Consider the following 21,341-nt stretch of genomic DNA (forward strand, 5'->3'; position numbering starts at 1 on the left):
GGGAGTGTTACAATCTACCACAGCATGCTATGCATCTAAACCATCCTAAAGAATTTGATTACAGGTGAGATATGGAAAAAAATACTTGCTCCCCCACTTCTTGCATTTCTCTACAATATATTAAATAAAAAAAAGATTAATTCATTTGAAAGCCTAAAGCACACCTCTAACAACACATACTACCTTCTAAGGCTGCAGTGTTATAGAAAAATTGAAACAGAGAACAAAAACTCTAAACAATTGAATTTTCTAGAAATAAAAACCAGTTCGGACGGGACCAGATGTAAAGAACGTACCATACCACAGGGGATTCAGTCTTTTCGCCTGCTTAATAGCAGCACAGGTTTCACAATCATGGATAACTTGAGAAATGGTATCCATGGTTAAATCCACCCCTCGGTCTCGTCCCCATCTGTGGGTGGCATCTCGGCCCTGATGGCCTGAAGCATCATGGGCCCATCAAGCTAGGAACAACTCTCCCTTCTGCTGCCAGTCTAGGTCTACTTGTGACACTTCGACCTGTGCAGCTCAGTCCGCTTGTCTGTTATTGTGTTCTTCATTAGCTCATCTCTTGGGTACGTGGACATCTACATGGCGGACTCTCACATTCAGACTCTTCACTCTGGCAGTGATGCCCTGCCACACGTCAGCAGTCCAGATGGGTTTTCCTCCATGCCTCCAGTTCATCTTCTTCCATCGGTCTAACCATCCCCATAGAGCACTGGCTATCATCCACGAGTCAGTGTAGAGGTAGAGCCTTGGCCATCCTTCTCATTCGGCAATGTCCAGGGCCAATTGGACAGCTTTGAGTTCCGCAAACTGACTCGACTTGCCTTTATCTTTGGCAGCTTCTGCCACTTGTCGGGTGGGACTCCAAATGGCTGCTTTCCACTTCTGGTTCCTTCCTACAATATGGCAGTGAAAAGGGCATAACGCCTTTCTTCGTCTGGCAGCTGATCAAATGGCGGAGCTTCTTCAGCTCAGCTCACTGGCTCTTCTTCTTCTTCTGCCAGACTGAAGTTCCCACCTTCAGGCCAATTTGTGATAACCTCCAGAATTCCAGGGTGATTTGAGCTTCCCAGTCGTACACGCTGCGTAATCAAGGCTATCCACTTGCTCCACGTGGCATCGGTGGCATGATGCGTAGGGGGCACCTTCCCTTTGAACATCCAATTCAGGACTGGTAGTCGGGGTGCTAGGAGGAGCTGTGTTTCCGTGCCAAACACTTCTGAGGCTGCTTGTATGCCTTCGTAAGCTGCCAGGATTTCCTTTTCCACAGGAGTGTAGTTGGCTTCAGAACCCCTGTAGCTTCGGCTCCAGAAGCCAAGTGGTCGCCCTCACGTCTCACCAGGCACCTTTTGCCAGAGGCTCCAGGAGGGACCTTTATCTCCAGCTGTAGTGTAAAGTACGTTCTTCACGTCTGGTCCCGTTTGAACTGGTCCAAGAGCCACGGCATGTGCAATCTCTTGTTTGATCTGTTTGAATGCCTGTTCCTGTTCAGGACCCCATTGAAAGGTATTCTTCTTATGGGTCACAAAGTGAAGAGGGCTGACAATCTGGCTATACCCAGGGATGTGCATTCTCCAGAAGCCTATGGCCCCCAGGAAAGCTTGTGTCTCTTTGCTGTGTATTTTAGCTCTGACAAGCCTGTGAGAAATTATGGATGGTCTAAAATTTAGCACTACAAGAAACTGTAAGTGCAGCAGATTAATGTTGGAGCATGTATTGGAATTGCACTACAAGGTGCTTAGGAGAAGCTCTTAATGGCTCTCCTGAAAGAGTCAGGTCTGAAACATAAAAGTCAATCAGCAGGAAATGCCACAAAGCTTGTGGATAATAAAGATTGATAGATGTTGTCTAAAATGTAGGTTAGCCAGCTAGGTAGCCAGATTAATTAATACTTAATGACTCACTACATATGTCTACTTCCCTCTACATTCACAAAATATGTGGAAGTGTGACTTGGTACCCATAGAAATCAATATTTTTAGGTTCAACAAAACACAAGAAATCCCTGTATTTATCTTCTGGACTTTTTTCTTTTGCATACAAATAGAGGTTGTGTTGGTTAAGAAGATGAAAACTTAGGATATCCAATGAAATTATGTCTTTTATCCTTCCTAATTATCCCTTTATGATTATTCTTTTACAAGTATTATTCAACAGGGATCAAATATAGCAAGGATTTAACAAAACACCTGTTTCTGTTTATGAACAATTCTAAAGCATTATTCTTTTCATATACTAAGTTAGTTGTCTGCATCAAAGCTCATCTGACTGTATAATTGGATCAGACACTCTAAGGATAAGAAAAATTAAATAACAAAACTAAAACCTAGTATAAGAGGTTAAAAAAAATTATTTGGCACAAGTAAAAATTCTTATATTCTTATTTACCCATAATTACCCAGAAAAGATGTTACTTCTGAAAGACAAAGAAAAGAAGACATGGGGTAGAGGATGAAGGAAAAAACCCAGAACAGTGGAAGAAACCCAGTCACATTTGACAATATCTGCCTAGACAATTGTTTGGAAGCAAAGAAGGTAATCATTTTAGATCTTTTTCTAGTAGTTAAAAATATTTTTTCCTCAAGGTGTTTGTGTACTTGCCACTAAACTTCACTTTTTTCCTTCCAAAAGACCAGAAAGAGAGTGATGATGATAATTAACATCTGACTTCCTAAAATTTTTGCATAGTTTTGGGGTCTCAGACATTTCATATATGGTCACTTAATTTTGATTTTTAGAAAGTACTTATGACAGGTTATATCTTTTAGCTTTTATTTATTCTACAAACTTATATACAGCTCAAGTCTTCATCTGGGGGAAAATTCCAGTTAAGTTGAAGAATCTCTCATGTGACCAAGAGCTTAATACTAAGCTGTCATTAACTAATGATATTTGACAGACGTGTGAGAGAGCCTGTTCTCTTCCAGTAGCATTCCAAATTGCTATAATTTGGTAAAATTTCTAGCAACAGACATTAGATTGTGTTTTGTTCATAACTGTATAATGTGAAACTGAATTAACAATTAAACTAATAAGTTAGTTTACAAGAATTGCACAATATATATATTTATAAACTCAGTGATACAAGAGTGTGAGAGAAGCAATAAAAAATGAGAACAGAGAACATGGCTGCATTTTTCTTCATCAGTTGAAATTAAATACTAAAACTGAGAATATAGCACATCTCTGTTCCACTTACATTACGGTTTTAAATATTATTTTAAAACAAGGAAGAGCAAAACAAAATCTCAAAATATTACTGGGTTTTATATGTTCTTACTATTACTGATGGCACAAAAGCACACCAGAAAAACAAACATGAAATGACTTAAAAGAATCCCTAACGCATTTCTCACTCAGCATGCCAAAATTTTAGAACACCAGTTTCTCTTTGTGAACCACAGTGAAGTCTGCAACTAGGCATACAACAGAAGGCTGAGTTTTCAGAAGGGACTAAAAGTATTTTCCAGAGTATCCACTTGGCTAACATAAAAACATTTCCCAGAACTAAGCCAAAAAAGCCCAAGAAATTGAGCAAATGCTTCATGCATGCAAGAAGCTATTCATAGGGATACAGGCAGACACATGCTTGCTTTTCAAAGCACCATCCTGTTAACTTTGTCAAACTACTAATGTTATAGAGATTTTTCTTTTTTTTAATGAATATTTAGTCATCAAGCTATTTCAGCATATGTTTACTTTTGAGATCGATAGGATTTAATCACACATTTAAATATTAGTTTGAATTATCATTCATACCAAGAATCCCATAGAGGGTCTTTAGAAACACAGATATCTGAGTTCCAGCCTTAAACTTCAGGGTTTTGATGATTATTTTGTTAAAATAAAAGGTTTGGGTTTGTTATGGTTTTTGTTTGTTTGTTTGTTTAACACAGTGTTTTCTAAAATATCAAACTTACACACTTAACAGTAGTAGCCTTTAGGACTGATACTCTATGTGGCATACAGTTTCTGTTAAAGAAATAAGGCTGAAGAGATCTAAAGTCTACAAAGCTACATTTAATAGTGCTAATATTAAAAATAGGAGAGAAACAAATCCGTTGAAATAACATACCCATGAAAATTGTAGTAATTATCTGAGGCCCACATCTATAACTTTTTCTTCATTTTAAATCTATAGCAGATAAGAGAACCTGGTGCTGGTAAGAAAACATCTAAATAGAATTAATGTCATAAACAGAACTAACAACCACCTCATGTGAACTAACCACATGTTTTTGTAAATACTCTTTGCTCTTAGGCTTCAACCAGAAGCTTAAAGAACTAAATTCTCATGGAAATGCTTCCTAAGCTCCCTGCAAGCCTACCAAACAAAACCAGCTACAGTCAAGATGCTCAGTAATACCATTTTGGCTGTTCTGAGTTAGTGCTCCATTAGGAAACTTCCAAGAAAGCCTCAGTCACACAGAAAAAAAAAGTCATCCCAAATTCTCCTAGCAGCCTGACTGCTCCTTCTACACAAGTCAGACAAAGGACTTTAGAAACAATTATACAGAACTTGCTTCCACCATTTTAAGTCACCATAACACTGCCCTGCAACATACAGAAAATCTCGGAAGCATTCACAAACATTTCCACCATCTTTAAACACAGCCAAACCACCTACCCACCACTTCCTCATACAGTAATACCTCTCATATCACTCCCAGATGTTTCCCCCTGCAGGTTAAAAGAAGAGATGAGGTAATTGTGTTTCTCTGATCCAGCACATAAGATGTCTTGCTGTAATTCACTAATCTCACTAGTGAAAGCTCTCTGCTACACTTACTCTAACTGGTTTTCAGTAAAGAGAAGGTGTTCAAGGAGTTACACTTTAAATTGTCTCTGGGAGTGTAACTTATTCTCTGTGATATTGTCTATTTATAAGAATTCTAGTTAAGATAAAAATAAGCTTTTTCAGAGGAAGGACATGAAGAGACATGAGAAACAAAAACTTGTTCAGAAGGGAAAATTTAATAGCCTTGATTAGACTGGAGACTATACTAAGGAAAACCTGACTTTTAATGAAGTCCGAATTGGGATTTCTTTTGGCTAAATAAAGAAAAGGAGTTTTTGTAGTAAAAAAAAAAAAAAATCCTAATAACCTTAACTGAACAATATGTAATATCACAATGTTGTGTGCATGAATGAAGGTACGGTATCTAGCAAAATACAATATTCTGTGCTTTCAATAGGTTATAGCTAAACTATGTGTATAATGAATACATAGAAAGAAATGGGATTACAGGGGGATGAAATAAAGGTTGTCACTCAAGGTTATTTTGCATCTTGTTCACTGTTTTGTTCACTTATGATGTCTGATTTGTGGATATAATACCTTCCAATGTTAAAATAGACTTTGTTTCTTCTAATAAGAACAGTGAACTCATTATAACCTTAGTATACAAATATATATGAGTAGAAAGACTTATCTTTTAAATACCTAAATATATATATAAATGTTTATAAATATATATATAAACATTTATTACAGTGAAGGCCTATCAACTCTGTTTTACCTAAATTTACTCTACTATAATATCTCTAACTTTATTTGTCATTATTTAAGGGGATGAACTAAGGATAAACCAAGAAAAGAGTTTGCTTGTGTGCTGGTTTTGGCTGGGATAGAGTTAATTTTCTTCATAGTAGCTGGTATGGAACTATGTCTTGGATTTCTTCTGAAAACAGTGCAGATAAAACAGGGATGATTTTGTTATTGCTGAGTCATGCTTGTGCAGAGTCAACCCCTTTTCTGCTCCTCACAGAACCCCACCAGCGAGTAGGATGGGAGTGCATGAAAAGCTGTGAGGGGACATATCTGGGACAGCTGACCTGAACTGACCAAAGGAATATTCCATGCCATATGGTGTAATGCTCAGTATATAAAGTGAGGGAAAGAAGGAGGAAGAGGAGGATGCTTGGAGTGATGGCATTTGTCTTTCCAAGTCACTGTCATGGCGCCCTGCTGTTCTGGAGATGGCAGAACATCTGCCTACCCCTGAGAAGTGGTGAATGAATTATTTGTTTTGCTTTGGTTTTATGACTGGCTTTTGTTTTCCCTATTTAACTGTCTTTATCTCAATCCACGAGTTTTCTCACTTTTACTCCCTTGATTCTCTCCCCCATCCCACTGAGGGGAATGAGTGAGTGGCTGCATGCAGCTTAGTTGCCAGCTGGCATTAAACCATTACAGGTTGGAACTTACAGCAGAGTTCTTGATAGTTTGGGTTTTCACCCTCATATCAACAAAAAAATACAGTAGTTTTACAAAGAACATCATGCTTATTAGGTAGAATTCTAGTCATATTTTTAGCAACTGACTATTTATTCCATGCACATTTTTTGGCCCTGTGAACTCCCATGAGGCTGACGGTTCTCTCTGATGAAGTATTTCTACCTGATCTAGAACCACCCTAGAAAAGGTCCTAAGTAGTTCCATATTGTAGGACATCTGATTTATCAGTAAATTGTCACCATAAGCAGCCTGATGTTGCTGTTCCGATTCATGATAACTATTTCAGGTGATACCTTTACAGACACAGAAAAAAATACATCAGCTCTTCTTCAAAGAGCTGAAAATATCCTCTGTGAGTAGTCCATCTCCATGAGTGCTTTAATATGGATGTGGGTGTGATTTTCACATCCTATGCTCATGTAATTCACCTCTCATTATTTTCTCTCTTCTCTGTTCCGATGCAAAGCCGCACCAAATAATTTTGGTTCCCAAGAAATAAATTTGATCAAATGGATTGACTGTGTAACAGATAGTTTTTGTGAGCACCCTACCCCACTGTCTCTAACTTTACAGTCCACACATAGTCCTCACTGAATGGCAGGTAAGCAGCATTTTATTCTTACAATCAGAAAATGAGTAGAAAGGCTGTTTGGGGCTCTTGTCAGCTTTGTGTGCATTAACTAAGTCCTGAAGCCATCATAGAGGCCCTCAGAGCATATATGCAATTTACGAGTGGCAAGTTCCATTACACATGAAGAGTTTTATCTGACTTGTCTGTGGTTAATAGGCTTGCCAGTAACAAAACAAGGAAAGTGTTTTGTTCTACTTGAATAAAAAAAATACAAAATTTGGACTTATTGTACTTTAATGATGGATGCCATTGTCTTCTACAGTTTGTAAAATAAATGAAAGAATATCACAACTAATAATGTAAGAAAGTGCAGCAAAGGAGTTTTAGTAAAGTGGTATAATTTGCAAATAGATGACCATATCAAAATCAGTGAGACAAAAAATGAATAGATCTAAACTTAGTCATATTTTTCCAGCTGTTGACAGTGATGAATTGTTTATCTGGTGTTGTGACAGTTGAACCTCTTATTAGGATGCTTAGTACTAATTAAAATTTTAAAAGATCTCTCTGCTTCATATGCCTGTGTCTCTCTTGGGGCCCATAAATAGTTGTTTTCCCTTTTCAGTGGAAAAAATGATGAAATGAATGACAATTCCCAGTCTGAAACAGTTCAGGTAGCAAGTCTATTCTCATATCAATACCTTGAAGAGGAATCAGTTTCCTGTGTATTTCTAGAGGTTTAAAAGGATAAAAAATGCTGAAATGGTTCAGACGATGGTTTTCACCTGAGGACAGAGATGAGTTCTAATCGAAGGACTAGTAAACATGAGAATGTTTAAAAAATCTGTGTCTAGAAGTTGAATTAACTCATGTTTGTGTGAACCCTGGTATTTTTAAGGTAGCAAACATAATGGATTATTTTTGTTTTGAAAGTTTACAATATTAATTTTTAATTATAAATATTTTGATTATTCGGAAGTGTTTTCTCAAAGTCTTTTGAAATATTGTGCTTGTGATAGTAAAGTAGGACAGTTCTAAAACATGAAATTGCATCTCCTGATCATGGAATTTAAGGCAGTCAATTGAAATCAGAACTTTTGTTATTTTACGAGCTATTATCATGCCTATACCTGTTTCATAAACAGATAGCGTTTGACCCATCTGAAGGTTTCCTTTAAGTTTGTTGTAGAGTAAAAAGGAAATAGAAAACCACCTGCAAATTTGAAAATAATCCAAACTATTTTTATATTAAAAAATAGTAATAAAAAAATCTGTCATCCTTTAGTTTTCAGTAGATGGAAGTGTGAGTTTCAAAGGATGTGCTTTATTCTTCTTTTTGTTAAGCTGTACCCTATTTCATATCTTTACCAGTGATCTTTAAGCAGGAATAAGTAACACTTAGAATGTGAAAGTATGGAAATTATTTTTGCAGTTTCACCTGCAATTTACGGAATGTATTCCTTCTCTAACAAAATGAAAATGAATATTGCATTGAATTTATACAAAGAACTACTTCAGAAATCTACAGAAGCAAATTTTTATGGAGCCTGCAGATGAAATGCTGAAAAATGTGGCTGCATATTGTTCAGGCTGGCAGGTAATTAGTATAATTTGTAGGAGATAGAGAAATGGATGAAGGAATTCCAGATATTTGAAGGAAAGAGTGCATTGGTGTTCTACATACCTGGAATTATCTTTTAGATTGTGATATTAAACTGAAGAAATCAAAATCCTCTGCCTTCATTTTAAGGGTAGCATACAAAATGAGCTTGAGAGTTTTCTTACTCAGTTTTGCCAATGTCTTAAATCAGGCCAAGTGTGCAATAATCTATAAAATTCAAGTTGTAGTCTCCAAAATAGTTGACTGAGGTAACAAATCTGATGCGTGTACCGTGAGATGAGATCAATAGCTTTGGAATCTAAGGTTTCAGGTCCTACGAGCTGTAACTGATTTTTTTTTAATTTTCTATCACTCCCCTGTACAGAACTGTATAGATTCTTGAAAGCAAATTCTATTTGTGATGGGGATATAAGATTCAGTGGCACATATGTTAAATTTCAGGGATAGTAAAAATCACCTTTTCTCATACAGATTTGTTGTAGCTAAAATGCTATAATAGAAGCCTACAAAACAATTCCCTGATACCAAAAATGTTGTTTTCACTACTTTTGAAGGTGGAAGGTGTGTTGGGAAAGAGAGTTTCTTTTCTCTCTCTTTTTTTTTCTCTTTTTCTTTCTTTCTCAATAAAGTTAGGGCCAGAATAAAAGAGGAAAGACATAAAAAGATACAATTTTCAAAATAATACTCTATATTAAGAGGATGTATCTTGCTGAATGTTTCCAATACTTTATTTTACAGTAAATTCTTCTTGGACTGTAGTTATTCATCCTGTGCTTGCTGCAATGGACTCAGTGAACAAGTTACCAAGATCCATCTGTACTAGAGTATTTATGATTACTTTTCATGAAAATTACTGTGGGCATGGATTCAACATAAGACATACTCATGTAAACAGTACCTAATTCAGTCATTAAAATTTAAGTAGAAAAAATCTATTAATAAAAGAAATAAAATACAGTTTTCCTGAAATTACAGAGTAAAATATTTACAATCTATTAGTTTGCATGAATTCCAAGTTTCACACTTTGCGTTGATGATGATTTTGCTAAAATTCTACATAACCTATACATTACGCATTTCTGAGTGCAGCTATCTGTTATTGCACTTATGATAATATGAATTTCTGTGATTGCACAGGTTTATAATTTTGTATTAAAATATACTGAGACTTAAAAGAAGTTAAATAGAATTTACTGTACAAGTATTTGCAGTGCAGATATGTTATTCAGAATTTGGTTGCTATCCACTACTGCAGGAGAGGAAGTAAAGTTTATTTTAATTTTTTGCTATCTTTTTGTAATCAAATGAAAATTAAGCTGCAAATCTATATTTGTTTTGATCCAATGAATGTAAAACTCACAGCTACATAAAAGTCAGAATGGGTGGATTAATACTGGAGATTAGTAGGTGCAGAAATATTTCAAAGTGCTTCAAAGGTACTGGATTTTAAGAAACATTCTCTAGAGTTCTCCACCTCTCTTTTCAGCTCACAGAATATACTGTTAATCCTAGTGTTTCAGATATTCATAGAAGCTCTATTCATGTGTAACTATCCTTGTTCCTGGATGGGGCAGTATGACAGATGTGAATTCAGTTTTGATGATTTAAGATGAAGTCTCCAAACTAGAATCTCACATAAACATTTTAAAGCTGAAGGATTTCTCCTAACATAATAGGGATGCTAAATTATATAAGAATTAGTCTGAGCATAAGCTGTCCAAAGAATAATTCTGATTCAATCACATATACAAAGAAAACAGCATTTCTTGAAGTGCTTTGATAGTCTTTTCCAGTTCATTGCCTAGTTTAAAAGTGTGACAGTACACAAAGGAAACTAGAATGCTCAACTATTTTTAAATCTCAGAAAGCTCTATTTCAGTGGAACAGAGAAGCCTATTCTTTTTTTAATGAAATTAATTCAAATCTGCAGTACAAACTCTGCAGAATTTAGTGATCTGTACCCAAAATCTTCTCAACATAGTATTTTTAATACTGCTATAAAAGATGAAATCCAGATACCACAGTTTACATTTATTTTTTATTTGACAATATGGTTTTAAATATTTTTGAAGTGAAAAGAAAGACAGGAGAAACCTTCAAGCGTATACATTCTTGAGAGTTATAAATCAAATCCAAAATCTACAGAATTAAAAGTTTTTAATCTCTTTACTCTTATAATGGAAATACAAAAAATCCCATAAATTAAGGTTTGAGTGAAAATGGAGAACAATTCTCGGAATATGTGACGGGATATAGGTAATACAAAAAAATTAAATGTCTATATAACAGCCAGAAAGAGAAAAAGAAGCTCTTGAACTCACCAACCTTGAAAGCATCAGATTTACCATCAAAACCAGCTTGTCTACAGGAAAAAAATATGCTGGAGTTGAACAGGGCTTGAATTTAAAGAAGATTACATATTATTGAACAAGTATCTTTACAGATATTTTTGCTGCACAACAAATAGTAATTTTTTTTAATATGTTTTCTCATTCCAAAGTAGAGTGAAATAAATCAGAACGGGCATCTTTGTTCTAGAATGAGAGAATGGGAACTCATCTGCAGTTCGCTTTTCCATTCTGTTCTACCTCGACTCCCTGTCTATAAACATATTTTGGGCCACAATTTTTGCCCGTCTATTTGCAGGGAAGCAGATGCTTTCTCTGCCGAGGTGGCAAACATGACTATAGTTACCAAAGGTGGCAGTCATGTGATGGCTGGTTGAGGTTATTTATCTTGATTCCACAATACTTACTTTATCAGCTTTACTCTGCCCGAAGACCCAGAAACTTTTTTTTTCTGACTGGGTAAAGGAACAGAATTGATGATTAAAATCATAGAATTATAGAATCATAGAACCAACCAGGTTGGAAAAAACAAGATTATCAAGATCATCCAAAATCATCAAGTCCAACCCTTGATCCAGTACCACCATGGTTACTAGACCATGGCACTAAGTGCCACATCCAGTCTCATCTTAAAAGCCTTCAGGGACAGAGAATCCACCACTTCCCTGGGCAGCCCATTCCAGCGCCTGATTACTCTTTCTGTAAAGAATTTCTTCGCAATATCTAACTTAAACCTCCCCTGGTTTGAGGGGAGGGCTTAAGACCATGCCCTCTTGTCTTACTGACAGCTGCCTGGGAGAAGAGACCAATGCCCACCTGGCTACAACCTCCTTTCAGGGAGTTGTAGAGAGTGATGAGGTCTCTCCTGAGTCTCCTCTTCTCCAGGCTGAACAGCCCCAGCTCCCTCAGCCTCTCCTCATAGGACTTGTGCTCCAGTCCCTTCACCAGCCTTGTTGCTCTTCTCTGGACCTGCTCCACCACCTCAATATCCTTCCTGAACTGAGGGGCCCAGAACTGGACACAGTACTCCAGGTATGGTTTTCGATGGAAGGGTATGGACAGATTGCTCCAGGATCAATATGATCAGGCAAATGCCGGGTTTATTAGGAAAAAGACAGATTATATAGTGCTCATGACGCTTAGCTTCTTGTTCACACAACATTGGTTACATAAGGAAAACATGCTCTGCTGTCCACTGCTAATTGGACCACAACAGGTGGTCATAGAACTTGTTTTCTTGCCAAAAGAACTCCTCCTTCACCTTGGCACAAGGCCTGCAGCCATATTAGTGGCACAGCATTTTTTACTATCTGTACCCAGCCATGCCAAGGTGAAACACACAGAAATGCAAAGAAAATTGTTCACACAATTTTTGCCTTACGACATATGGCCTCATCAGTGCTGAGTCCAGGGGAAGAATCACTTCCCTGGTCCTGTTGGCCACACTGTTCCTGATCCAGGCCAGGATGCCATTGGCCTTCTTGGCCACCTGGGCACACTGCTGGCTCATGTTCAGCTTCCTGTCAATCCAAACTCCCAGGTCCCTTTCTGCCTGGCTGCTCTCCAGCCACTCTGTCCCCAGCCTGTAGCGCTGCAGGAGGCTGTTGTGCACAGGGCCTAGCACTTGAACCTCATCCTGTTGGAATAAGTCCAACTGATTGATGACAAGATATAATACAGTACTTGCAATAAAAGATACAGTAATAAATATTTAGCTGATAAATATTTTAATTCTCACTTTATTACAGACTTTTTGCTATTCTTTCCTTGAAATCTAGCATCTTGTTTTTTCCCATTCATACTTTTTCCCCAAACATCAAAAATAAACAAACATAGAGTATAGAAAATTGATACATTACAACAGGTCATTCCTGGAACACCTCTGTAGTTATCAGATATTGAGATTTTTTAAAGTAATTAATGTCAAGTAATAGCATTGATCAGAGCTGCATTGAATATTTCAAAGTCACCATGTGGTGTAAAAAGCTCATATTACTTCCTCAGAATGCCAACATATGAACTTGAAACATTTTTAAGCATAGACTTCCAAACTTGAAAAGTTTCAAAATGATGGATATCTGCAGAGAGGTACAAGAAATTAACAAGTAAGAAGTAACAAAAGCCCACAAAAAAATTGTTAGGTATTGCTGAGTCTCAAGAAAAACTCCATGCTGCGGTGTGAAGTGGCTCTGTACAGATTTATCAAATCCTTTCATATGCAGGTTTAAGGATTTACATAGAAGTCCAGACCACAAGCTGTCCTAAACTTCATCAAAATCAACATGCTATGCTTACTCAAAATAAATTCTTCAGGTACAGCACACCGTGCATTCTTCTTGCTTTATATATACCCTAAACCAGATGTGAGCATGTTGCAGAAATGGCTGTTTAAAAGAAAGCTGGAGTTTGCATAATCAGGCCTTATTTACAGGTAAAACACGTTTCCTTGCTTACTGATTAAGGGAAAGTTTTAGCAAACAGAATAACAGGATTTTTTTCACAAAGATCTAGCTAGGAAAGTTCTAGGGACTTTTTGTTTCAATTTGCAGACATTAATGAATTTTTTATTGTCTTTTTTTTTTTTTTTTTGTTCCGTGTAGAATTGTCTCGCTGATAACATGATCTATTGTTCTCTGAGGTATGGTGAGATTGCCATCCCTTAAACAGAGTGCACTTATTGGAAATTAAACCTCTACTAATGTATTATAATTATTACTTCAGAGTAATTTGCTGCTCCAGCGGGGAGTCAGAGCTAATCTGATGGTAACATTTCTTCTGTGGAGCCGTTAATATTTTCTCTATACTGAATATCCACATCATGGATCTAGCCTGAGGCTGATTAATGATCTTTGTGCTGGAACAGCGATTTGTAGCTAAATCAGCCCTCACTGAGAGAGATTCAGTGTTACTTCAGTCAATATTGTTAAATAAGTCTGAGCAGTTAGCACAAATGTAATCTAGTAAGGTGAGACAGAGGCAATAAACTGAAGTAAATAAGGCAACTTCTACCATTCATGCATTTCATTTTTACATGGAACAAATCACAAAAACAAACAACCCCCCCTCAACATTCCAATGTTCACTGCACAAAAAATCAAAACCTGTGGTATTACTTTACTGAAATTGCCATTTCCTGAAAAACGTAAAAAGGAAATTGAGCAGTATGGATAATAGAAATTGATATTTCTTCTTTTATCAACATGAAGCTGAAGAGTAAGTGGTTAAAATCCCTTTTTCCTTGTAAATTCTCCACCTTTCAGAATAAAAATGTGTATAATATTATATCACTATTTGAATTACCTACAGTTAGATTGCATTGATATAAATACAAGAGAAAATAAAAAAATATGGTCACCTCCCACCACAAGTTTTTGAATAGATTGATTTCATTTATAGTTCTATGTGTCTGATTGTAATAGGGCTTCTTGAAAATTTTTTTGAGAAAAAAATAAACATAAAAATAATTTCAAAGCTTGAAATATGTTGATTATTTTGGTTTAGTTACTGCATATAATAACTTTAAAGTTTATATTTATTGCTCTGAATTTAAAAAAAAGTTTCATTTTACTTGTTTTTTTTTTTCTTGGTCTCTTCATTTTCAGTCTATTTCTTTTTCTTGACAAAGCAGACAAAGAAGAATGAGAAGGAATGGTGAAGTGAGGCTCCCTTGCACAGTTTCCTAACTTCCTTTTGTTGAAAGAGAATAAATGTATATAGAAAATATTAATTTTGGGCAATGCTACAGAAAACTGGAAATGTTCTGAACAGAAAACTTCTCAGATTCTTTTAAAAATATATAATTCTATCTTTTCCCCATTCATCCTTTTATGCTGCAGGAAATTTTTCTGAATATCATTTAAGGACATTTCTTTGTAGACTGATATTACCATAATGAGATGGGTATCAGTGGATAAGATTCCAGTCCATCAGGACAGACAGCAGTGCAACGGATAAAATCTCAATCTTAATGTGATGAAAAGTCCAACTGATTTCTCTGATTAATAGCTCCCTGCATGTTTCCCTTTTTTCTTTTTTGCTCATGCTTAGGTGCCAGAGGAGCCCCACCCAAATCCCAGAGGAGTGGGGAGCCAGACTTGCAGAGTATCCAAGAAGCCACCTTCTCCTCTGTCCAATTCCCTTTTCGACTCCTTCTCCCTTCACACCCAGTCCACCCCCTCAATCTCCAGTCTGGCCTACAGCTACAGTGTTTCTGGAGGTTTCTAAATGTTACCAAGTGAGCCTATCTTAAAATAGTAGCTAAAATTGCCTTTTCCTATTTTCGCAAACCCTCCTCTCAAACAAGAGAACAGCAGCAGCTCTTGGGGGAAACTGCAGTTCATCCATATGGAAAATTAATTTGGATCATTTCAGTACCTGAGCAATTCTATTGGCAGAAAATTTGATATTGTGTTAAGGCTAAATATTGGTATAAATTAAAATCGTCAATTAGGTAGCTGCAATAAAGCACAGAGACACTTCAGAAACAGTGAACCATTAGTGGAAAGTCTTATTTGTTGCACAACCCACCTCTAAAATAATCAATCCCAAACCCTGTAGCCTTTGAGCATCATTGATTATCACACAATCAGTAAATTTTTATATATGTAAATACTTTGCTGACAAAAAGAGCTTATGGGACCTGAGGAACAGATACTGTCTCCGTTAGAAAACAGTTACATTTCCTTCTCTGTCTGAGACAACCTATGTTACCTTCAATCATGTACTTTAGATTCACTGAAAGCTACAGTTTTATTCTTATATCTCTTAAGATAGATACAGTTCTTGGCTCTCTAAAGACAGAATCATTTCTTGGCTCAAATTCTGGATTTATTTTTAAGGTATTTTGTTAGATTTTATTTTAACTTAATCACATTTCTTAGAAACCTAAATAATTGTATTTTTGAAATTCAAACATAGTGTGCCAAATCAATCAACTTGTAAGACAACAAAACACTGTTATGGTAACACATGCATTTTCTAGTCCTTATTGCAATGAATCATCTTTTCTAGTCAAATGACATTTTCTATATATGGACGTGTCTTATACTTCTATAAACAGACACTTACCAGACGCGTTTCAGTGACACTATTATTGTGTGAATAATATGGTGGTTTTTAACCAGATGAACTAAGAAGAAAATACATAAATATCATTAACTGAGAAACAGAGAGATAAAGTTCCTTGGCAGAGACAAGTGGCTGGAAAATTTAAGAATTATCTGAGAAGAACGCCAGTATGTGCCTTTCTGCTCTGTATATACAGATGCATAAAAACTCATTTTGCACCATTTCCGGGTTTTTGTGCTATCCTTCCTTCCTAGTTACCTAGTTACCTTCTGTGGTAACTTTCTTACAAGCATTGCTAGCAGTAGGGTTCATTGGAAGTTTGAGATCAGATGAGAGAAACAAATTCCTTTCCCAGCATGCATTTGCACATAAAGCTAAACTCAGCCTTGTAAGTCATCTCCGTTCATCATTAAAACCGTGTTTCAGTTTTTATATCACATAGTTGGAAAACAACAGAAAAAAAAGTCAATGTTTTGAATATATGACATCTCTTTTTTCTCCTTTCTAGAAAAGTGCGCTATTTTCATTAATATGTCAGTTGTTATATACAAATAGTTAGCATTAAATATATAGTTTAAATTATTTTCCTTATTGATTATAAAGTTCAGCTGCTGTAAGCATGAAATTAAATCCATCTTTTAAGAAATGTTTTGCCCTGTATCTCAGTAAGTAAAATATTGTCATCACTAGTAAGAATATATTCATGCTGTAATGGTTCTGCAAGACCTCAGAACCAGAACCTGTTTTTCTTGGTTTCTTTGGGCTTCCTTGGATTTCCCAGCTTGGTTGTTTTAGCTTGTTTTGCTCTATTAGCAATTATCAAGCAAGGAGATTTTTATTGTCTAATTTATTTCAGTTTTGCTTAACATTGAAAAACTGCATCTTATGCCCATTGTAATAATTTTTATATATTTTGGTAGGCAACAAACTTATGATAGTGTGCAACTACTCTGTGTAGAATGAACTGTCACACTAGCATAACAATGTGATTGAATAGAGGCATCCGATGATAACATAAGCCTTGCGAATGACACCACAGGATAAAACAAAAAGCTATGAATGATTCATTAATAAGATTTACAGGCCATTATCAGGATGCAACTGGAAGCTGGGAAAAACCTGCTTTGGGGGTAACAAAACAAAGAAGAAACATCCTACAAATGCAAAAAATGCCATAATTTCAGATGCAATATGACCACCAAAATTGTCAAAGATGAGTGTAGTTGCTCCAAGGAGGCAGCCAAGTAATACAAATTTGCCAGAAAGAGGGACAGCACAAGAGACTACAAATAGGCACATCATGTCCCTGAGTACTCACCGCCAAAACCCTCTGGATCCCAAAGGTCCCTCTGTATAGCATCCCTTCCATCAAGAGTATGAAACACATCACTCACCTTGTTGTTGCCCACAAACTTGCTGAGGGTGAATGCAGTCCCACTGTCCATGTCCCTGATAAAGATATTAATCACAATACCAACTTCTGAGCAACACCACTTGTCACTGGACATAATTGTGGATACTGAAATTGTAAGGGACCAGTTGTATCATCTGAATGTTCACAAGTAATTGTGAATGGGGATTCACCCCAGATTACTGAAGGATGTTATGGCAGGACCACACTTGATCTTCTACCAAAGGTCTTGGGAGTCTGGGGAGGACCCTACTGACTGGAAGCTGATCAGTGCTATTCCAATTTACAAGAACAACATAACGGAAGACTCAGAGAACTACCAACCTGTTAGTCTAACCTCAGCTCCTAGAAAAATTATGGAGAAGATCATACTGAGTACTAATGAAAGGCATTTAAAGAATGGTGCAGCCACTGGGCAAGTCAACATGCATTCACAAAGCAGAAGTCCTGTTTCAATAATTTGATATCCTTCTAGGATAAGGTCACCCACACTTGGTGATGAAGGGAAAGTGGTGGATGTAGTTTTCCAGGATTTTAATAAGGCTTTTGATGCTGTCACTCAGCATCCTTCTAGACAAGCTGTCCAGATATGGGATGTGTGGATTCACAGTGCGCTGAGAGAACTGGCTGAACTCTGGTGACTGGTCACCAGTGGTTTTCCTCAGGTGCAATTCTAGGGCCAGTCCTGTTCAATTTATTTATCAATTATCTGGATGAAGGGGTTGAATGTACCATTAACATTCTTGCTGATGATCCCAAACTGGGAGGTGCAATTGACTCTCCTAAGGGACAGGAGGCTTGCAGAGGGATCTGATAGATTGGAGCTGTGAGTTATGATTAATGGGACATAATTTGACAACTTCAAATCCCGCAATCTGCACCTAGGATGGAGTAATGCTGGGCACAGGTATAAATGAGGAGAGGAGTGGCTGGAGTGCAGCTCTGCAGAAAAAGATCTGAGGGTGCTGATCGGAAGCAGCTCAGCATGAGTCAGCAGCGTGCCCTGTCAGTCCAGAGGGCAAACTTCCTCCTGGGTTGCATCAGACATCACATTACCAGCTGGTCAAAAGACGTGATTATGCCACTGTATTCAGCGGTGGTGTGGCCTTACCCTTAGTCCTGTGCAGTTCCAGACCCTACAGTTTAAGAAAAATGTGAAGGTCCTTGAATCTGCCCACAGAAGGGCAACAAACCTGGTGAAAGGGCTTAGAAGGAATGTCTTATGAGGAGCATTTAAGGACTTTGGACTTGTCTACTTTGGAGAAAAGAAAGCTGAGAGGCAGGCTCATTGCTTTCTGCAGCTTCCTGAGGAGAGGGAGGTGCTGATCTCTTCTATCCAGTGACAGGATGTGTACAAATGGTTCCAAGCAGGACCAGGGCAGGTTTAGACTGGATGTTTGAAAACAATTCTTTACTGAGAGGGTGGTCGAACATTGGAACAGGCTTCCTGGAGAGGTGATTGATGCCCATGACTATCAGTGCTTAAGTCACATTTGGACAACACCATTAATAAAAAACTATAGCTTTTGTTCAGTCCTGAAGTGGTCAGGCAGTTGGAATAGATGACTGCTGTAGGTCTTTTGCAATTGAAATATTGTACTGTATTCTATTCTGTACTGTTCTGTTCTATTCAGTATGAATTAACCTCTAGAAAGTCTGCTGCTAATGAAAGAATTTAGTAACTTTAATTTCTAAGGTTTACATTTAGCCCATGGTATCAGTCTTCTAGACATTCCCACCACAATGATCTCTGATTTTCGACTTAATAAATATATAAATGTATAAATGTATAAATATATAAATATATAAATATATAAATATATAAATATATAAATATATAAATATATAAATATATAAATAAATATATAAATATATAAATATATAAATATATAGTAAAGTAATAGTATAGTGTAGTAAAATAAGTAGTTGTTTCTCCAACAACAAACTGTGAAAACCTATGCATAATACTAACTTGATTGATCATAATAGTGGTTTCTCTTCAGTTTGATTAAAAAAGCTTAATATAGATTACAATACTTATGTAAAGTTATAATTTAAAAAAAATAATTACTAGCTAAGCAGAAATGAGATCAAATATAAATGAGAACATATAGGTATTAAAGGTATAACAAATAGGTATATAATTTTAAACAACATTTCAAAGGAAATAAAAAACCTATGAAATAATGCAATACAATTTTTTCTGATATTATGGAATATTCCATTCTTATGAAATAATATTTCATAATAAAAGAGCTTTAACTAATGGCACCAAGATGGTGAAGAAGAATAAAGATAGGAAGGTATTGGCAGAAAAAAATTTTTAAAAGCTTGCAACGTTTCAGAAACAAAGAAGGCATCTCAGTAACTGGATGTTGATTGCATGGGAAAGCACTAGAATTACCTCAGTGATGTTGTTTCAGACAACTGAGGAGAAGTCTTTAAGGAAAATATAAATGTGTCCCAAAGTCCTCTGTCTTTCAATTTTTTTTTACTGTACACCATCCTACAGTGTAGATATGTTAAAATATATTTTAAAAATGTAGCTATTAAAATTAATCTAACACAAAACGAGTTGAAGAATATACTTTAACCTGGTTTGCATCTTCCCCTTCCACTGTGACAAATTACTTTCAGCTGCATGCTGCCAAACATTGAACAGCTTTTAAGGCCACAACATTAGAAAGGTGGTATGAAAACTAAGAATGTCAGTTTATCATCTGAAATCTTCTCTTGACTCACCTGTAAAGCAACCTCAGAGGAGCACGTGCCCCAAAAAAAGACTGTCCTAACCAGGAACTGCCATATCATGTTGGGGGTGGGGGGAGGTTTTTTTGTTTGTTTTTTTGTTTGTCTTTCACCTGCTGATGCTACATGAATATTTCCACATCATATATCAGCCTTTACTTCAGGCCAGCATAGGAAGGAGCAAGGCTAGGAATCTTACCTCTATTCATCCTCCTTAGGAGTGGTTGTTCCCAAAAAACTACTTAGAAGGGATAAGTTCACAGCCTAGGCAAACTAATGAGTTGCAATTTGTCTGACTTCTATGACTTATTCTCAATGTTGGTGTAGGGTCAGGTCCCTGACTCATATGTACATAAACTCAAATTAACAAGATGAATGCTAATACCTTATGTTATCCCCAAATTGCTTCTTAGGTAATTGGTGAATTCAGTCATGGAAAGAGGTTAAACTAGCATTGCTCTTTGGAGAGAATATTACTACTGGGTAAACATTACAGTGAAACCTGTCACAGAGTCATACATATTTGTATGGCACTCTTTTCCATGAGAAAATGAAAAGCAAATTACATTAAATTGTCAGGGAGAAAAGATTCAAGGGGACATACTACAAACAAAGTGCATACTCTTATGGTTGGTTTAAAGTTGGAGATAGATTTTGCAAATGTAGAGAATGCAAGTTTCTGATAGAAAACAAGTTTCAACTGCTATGTTAGGTGGCAACACTCCTTTGACAAACTAAAGTATGACCATGCTTATTTAGTAGCACAGTCTCAATACACACTTACAAATATGAATATCTAGGCCAAGAGGCACTGGGTTCGACTTCTGTTCACCGATATAAACAACACACAAAAACATTTGGTGAATTTGTGGCAGAATTTCAAAGCCTTTATTTCTAGTAATGAAACCAGGTAGACCAAAAGTATGAATGGGGAATAGCTCAATTATACTAATTATATTAACAGTTTTGTGTTAGGTCTGAGAGAATGGTAGCACTTTAGTATTACTTTAAATTGTTATTTCTAGGACAGACTTTCTGCAAACTATGTACCCTCAAGAACATTGTTTCAAGCATGCCTTTCACCACTGTTGGACAGATGGTAGTTGGTTGATGACCAGGAGGAAAAAAGGTCACAAGAATTTCTCATACAGAAATGTTTTCCTCAGTAAAGAAAAACTTCTGTTTTTATAGTCAGATGTGCTCTCTCCACCCTCGAGGAGAGACAAGACAGAGAAAACAAGATGATAGCAAAGCAACAATAATAATGACCTGTTACGTGTGGCTAGTGATGGCCTCTGTTGTTTCTGTTTGTGTTTTAGTTTGATACA

General features: G+C 36.5%; 1 protein-coding gene across 7 annotated transcripts in view; it reads right to left on the reverse strand.

Moving 5' to 3' along the window:
• Window positions 1-21,341, reverse strand: part of CDH12 (cadherin 12) — a 576,725-nt gene that overhangs the window by 433,086 nt on the left and 122,298 nt on the right. Inside the window, exon 2 of one of the 7 annotated variants that reach the window (XM_064662069.1) lies at window positions 10,765-10,801. The exons of the other annotated variants lie outside the window; for them this stretch is intronic. The gene's annotated coding sequence lies outside the window, so the exon portion shown is untranslated. The remainder of the gene's footprint in view (window positions 1-10,764; window positions 10,802-21,341) is intronic. 7 annotated transcript variants of the gene reach the window in all.

The sequence above is a fragment of the Pseudopipra pipra genome, chromosome 1 (genome assembly GCF_036250125.1).
Source record: "Pseudopipra pipra isolate bDixPip1 chromosome 1, bDixPip1.hap1, whole genome shotgun sequence".
In the NCBI taxonomy this organism is placed as follows: domain Eukaryota; kingdom Metazoa; phylum Chordata; class Aves; order Passeriformes; family Pipridae; genus Pseudopipra; species Pseudopipra pipra.